Raw genomic sequence first — 6,000 nt, forward strand, 5'->3', positions numbered from 1 at the left:
ATTTCTTATCCGGAAATGTATTTCCAGCGATCAACCAACTTTTGCGAACACATTTCCACAAGGAACTCTCCATTCTCAATTACTCTTGAACATGTGATGTAAGGAAGGTATCGCGGAGCGTACAAAAATATGCAAAGTAACTTGCTGTACCTACAGAAGCCTAGGGGAGCAGAGATGTATGAAGGGGTTGTTTAGTCTACTCAGCTGTAGGGATATGAAATGCAGATGTTGGTGGTGAATCATAGAAGATTGCGAAATATGATTTAAAATTTAGAAGCCAGGTGGCCTGCAGGTATAATAATGAAAAGTTTGTTTTAAAGAAGGCTTGGACGTGAGTGAATTGAGGTCTATAGGGTGGTGTATAATTTTAAAGGCGTTAGGTGGGCAAGGTATGAAGTTCTGCTGTTAAACCCTGTGCTTGGTGGATGGAGCCAATAATTTGAAGGAGGCTTTTTTCCACGGGAGTTCGGGAACAGTTGAAGAATTAATGTGTTGATTTTTTTTTTAAAACTCAGGAACCACTTATTACTAAGAGAAACAACTGAGCTAAGCATTGAATTTATATACCCTATATATATATATATATATATATATATATATATATATATATATATATATATATATATATATATATATATATATATATATATATATATATATATATACATAGATGAACTATCACTTAGAAAGTAGCACCAGAGATCCACAGTAATGTCCATTAATGTGAATATTATTGTGGATATATATATATATATATATATATATATATATATATATATATATATATACATATATATAATATATATATATATATATATATATATATATATATATATATATATATATATATATATATATATATACATACATACATACATGCATATAAGGCTAAACATAGCCTAAGGACGTCTGGACTGCTGGTACTTTTGACGCTTGCTTTTTCAGGAATCACTCACTAGCTGGCCATAGATAACATCCTGGTTAATCATTTCAGCATCTGAGATTTAGGTCATCTAAAGGAGTTTTTCCCCAAAGCGGGACTTTATTAACAAGGGAATTATGTGACGATGGGATTTCTTCTTGAAGTTCGTTTTGTTTTTATGTACATGGCTGCCGGAGATGAACAAATTTTCAGTAACTACCAGAAGGCCAGAATCTATGCTGGTTACTTATATATCTTCATCAGTATCAGAAAACAAGCTAAAAGAAACTTCAGACGCCTCGGAAACCAAATGCAGTCCTTCATTCATGATCAAGACCAGTAATGATGAGAGCATTCCTTTCTTTGATATCTCGAGGAGGAAAAGCCTTCTCCCATTGCAGTACCTGAAAAGCGTTCTTCATGGCCATAGAACGCCATAGGTAGATGCTGATTTATGATGGATACCCAAGCACTATCATACAAGACAGGTTAAACAAGAAAATGGAAGAATATTACAAGCAAAATCTTGTCAACTGATGACAAAGAAACCGTAACCATATTCTGTAAAATGGACTACAGACAGGAAGCAGTGACCTTTTGGAAAATCGTCACCAATGGAGTAAAACTAAAGAAACCCAGTCAGAATGTCTTAGTGAGTCTTGAGCTGCCCAGCATAGTAGCCACCCAATCAACTCAAGGTATTGAGAATCAGCTTAGTTTGTAATTTGAATGTTCAGAAGATGCTTGCAAATCCCTCTGTAAGATATATTTGGCAGATGATAATGACGTTAAGTAGGCAGCTACTAGCCCATCGAAAAAGGTAAAACCACACATGAGCCCTCTTCACCAGTATGGATAAGATGTCTTTGATAAAATAAAATCTAGAGCAAATTGTAGGGAGCTAATCAACATCACATTCCAAACATTTCTCACAAGCAATGGCCTTTTTAAAATTATTGTTCTCCTGATAAAGACTGGAAAGTAATTGCAGATAGCACTGACGGTAAAGGACATCCAGTTGAGCAACGTACTGAAGACTTTTGTCATTTCTTGCAAAACTTTGACTTTGAGAAAAAGTAAAATTTACCTACGATCAATGCCATGCCAAAAATTAATTGTATATATATATATATATATATATATATATATATATATATATATATATATATATATATATATATATATATATATATATATATATGTGTGTGTTTGTATTAGATATGTGTACATAATTTGAAATTGACTGCTACCATACAAATATATTGCTTCCCTTGACAGAGCTACATGTAGTGGAAGGTTATAAACTGTTGTGAATGGAAATACTAACTAAATGTTGTATAATTCTCTTACTGATGAGCTTAACATCTTTTACATGATGTCCGGTTACTCAGATTATTAAGGAATGGTGGTAACATGTGATAATGCCAGGAGGTTATTGTTCTAGACTCTCTAGAGTACCATTGGAAGCATTGTCTTGTTAAGAAAGAGTGAAAGCAAACATAATTTCCGTTTGAGGAACAGGTTTGGAAATGTGGCTGTTAATGTGATTATGGCAATTAACATTAGTAAAAAGAAAAGTGAGTAGCTTATAAATTGGCGACATGAAAAGAGTAATCGAGTATTTTGAAAAATCTAAAGGTGGAGTGATAAAATCAGTGTAGGGTAATTGTGGCAGTAGGGGGTTGGGGATAGGAATAGATTTAGTAAATTGAGGGATCAGAAAATGAGAGGTTTGACAACTGAAGAGATAAGATATGATGGTTTCAGAAGAACTTACATGACGGAAAAGAAGAGTGTGTAAAAAGTTAAAGAAGACAGGAGAAAGAGAAAAAGGACGCAAATAACGAAAATACAAGGGTGGCCTTAAAAAAATACTCTAGGGATAAGAAAGAGCTGTCATTGAATGAACGTTAACGATCAAATATATTTTCAAAGACAAAATAGAGAGCGCGGTCGTGTTGATGAAGCGACTACTTTGAAGATGTATTAAATGAAGGGTAGAAGAGTAGAAAATATGAATTATGATAGAATAGATGGACTTAGTGTAAGTTTTAGATTTATTGTGGAATAACTGCTGAATGTGTAAAGAGGGTAATTAAGTGGATGAAGAAGAGAAAGGCACCGTATTTGATGAGATTTGGTGGTAGGGTTTGGAAAGTATCTAAGGTAAGTCTGGATGAGGGAAGGTTCCAAAGTAGTGTGTTAAAGGAATAATTGTTCGTTTTTTATATGAGAAGAAAGGCGATGGAGGTGAATGTAAGATATAAAGAAAGTAAGGTTACCCAGCTAATCTGCGAAGAACTGCAGTAAGTTTTTGATGGGGAAAGCAAAATAACTGAGGGAATAAAAGGAAAGGATTGCGTAACTCTAAACAGGGAAGATGATGGGGGAATCAAGTGTTTTCTATGGAAGAGTTAAGTGGGAGTTTGAGAATGAATGGAAACACGCACCACACGTACTGCGCACAGACAGGGAAAGCTCATGACAGAGATACCATGTGGATGTTACTGAGGCTGTATGATATGGGCGGTAGTTTATTTATAGCATTTTAAATTTTTATGTTAAGCATGATGTAAAATGCTTACATATGAGAAAAACCCCAATTGGGTCTTAGATAAGACAGTGATATACCCGTATGGAACGATGAAAGGAGCCAAAGGAAGAAATTGTCAGGTGATTGTTTTTGCACTTTACTTTATAGAAGTAAAGAGTAGGGTGAATATAATTGAAAGGGGTTTGATGCCATTGAAATGAATGCTTATGTACGAAATATATAGAATTATGGAAAGGATGGCAAATGTAGAGATATGTAAAAAGAAGTGGTAAAAATGTTGGTTTAAATAAAATTATTGATGAGAGGGGTGTGAGAATTTTTTGTGTATGAAAAGAATAGAATTTGAAAGTAATGCGAGGAAAAAGGAGGACGAGACCTGAAGCAAAAAGCCATTACATCCATGTTTATGAAAGATAGAGGTAGATTCCACTTTCTTTAAAGTATAAAGATGTGTGACAAACATCCAATTAACATTTTTTAGTGCTTGATGTGAAATATGTTATTGAAGTTTCATGTGAAGTTGATTCATCCTTGGTTCAACAATTCAAAGTACGAATCCCAGTAATTGTTGTATTAGTTTTTTTCTGCAGCCAACCCTTGCTATGAGAAATAACTTCAAATGATATATATTTTATATATATATATATATATATATATATATATATATATATATATATATATATATATATATATATCACGATTTAAACTTGGGAAATGCTTATCATGAGCCAGTTATAGACTCTAAATGAATGATTTCGTTATTTACCTCTATTTTTGTATAAAATCTGACTGCTGTTGATTCAGGAAATCGTAAAAAAACAAGGAAAAAGGGGGGATTTAACTGAGCTGAGGGCTCTACACACAAGATAAATAAGTAAACACATTAGGGTAAGTTTAAAATTACATGTATTTACATGAAATGAACTATCAGAAGATGAAATGGACTAATCAGGCAGGCAAGGCCTGAGAGGTTAATTATAACTGGGAAAACTTGAAGGTGTATCCATCGGTGTGACGATGCTGATACGAGGCACATTCAAGAGAGATTTCCACAGCTAACAAACCCCCTGTAAACAGAGAGATTTACGAATTAAAAGCCAGTAAGGACACAGTAAAATATGCAAGGGACAAGGCGAGCACAGACAGTGCCAAAGTAGCCTTGAACACACGATTTTATGTAATTATTTACTCAGGCATTTACGTAATAGTGTCCTAATAAGCAAGGCAAGGTTGATATGGAAATACTGGCGCTTGGAAATGGAAATAGGAAGTTTAATATGAGAATTAAAACAGTGTGACTGACGGAGGAACCTTTGCAACAAATCAATTTACCTTGTAGAAGAGGTGGCTTCAACGAGGGTAATGGCAGTGGAGGAGGGATAAGGGCTTCACTGGGAAGAATACTAAGGGTGCCTACAAGATAGGACCACATGGTAGGGCATGGCTCTCTGAAGGTGGCAGGAATGGAAGGGGGAGATGTGTTTTGCTCACATCCAGCAGTTTCTCTCTCGCTTGTTCCTTCAGTGAGGCCCTTATATGACTTCGGTCAGGGAGTAGGAGGTCACCCACAGGCAGATGAGGTTGGTGTCGTTTCCCTATGCACGTGCATCATTTATGACTTGAGATCCAGGTATTCATGCCAGATGTCCTTTCTCCTAATCTGCGTTGCCGGCTCTATTCTGCCTCTGACCAGACTTAGTTTCTTCACAACTTCGTGTCTGTAAACAGAAGTGTTACATAGCATCACATGTTAGATAAAAGAAAGTTGAAAGGGAGATACAGAGTGCGATTCGCGGATTAAGGGAGCGGCCAATATTCCTTTTGCCCTTCCTTGTCAGGCAGTGCCAAAATGCACTGTTTTATTTTTCAGCTTTAAATTAAGCGTCTGGTGGCTGGGATACTTGGGAAGATATAGCAATATATTTATGTATGTATATATATATATATATATATATATATATATATATATATATATATATATATATATATATATATATATATATATATATATACTCACACACACACACATGCAGATTTTGTAAACATGCGTGTGCAGAATGGCAAATTGCATTTAGATGTTTCTGTGCATTGTGTATGTATGTGTGTGTATTAGGTATGTGTATATAAGTTGAAATTGACTGCTACCGTACAAATATATTGCGTCCCTTGACAGATCTGCATGTAGTGGAAGGTTACATTATATATATATATATATATATATATATATATATATATATATATATATATATATATATATATATATATATATATATATATATATATATGTTATATATATATTTATTATACAAATTTTGTGTGCATAATTGCAGATTGCATTTAAGTGTTTATTTGCATTGTATATGTGTATATATATGTATATGTATATATGCATGCATACGTTGTCGGTATGTATATTTGATTAAAAATTCTTCATCCTGTGCCCCTGCAGATATAAGACATCTCCCAAATCACCCACATGGCGATATAACTCAAAAATTTTTCCGGGAGTAAAAAATAAACCGTA

This window comes from Macrobrachium rosenbergii, chromosome 58, assembly GCF_040412425.1.
Source record: "Macrobrachium rosenbergii isolate ZJJX-2024 chromosome 58, ASM4041242v1, whole genome shotgun sequence".
Classification (NCBI taxonomy): Eukaryota; Metazoa; Arthropoda; class Malacostraca; order Decapoda; family Palaemonidae; genus Macrobrachium; species Macrobrachium rosenbergii.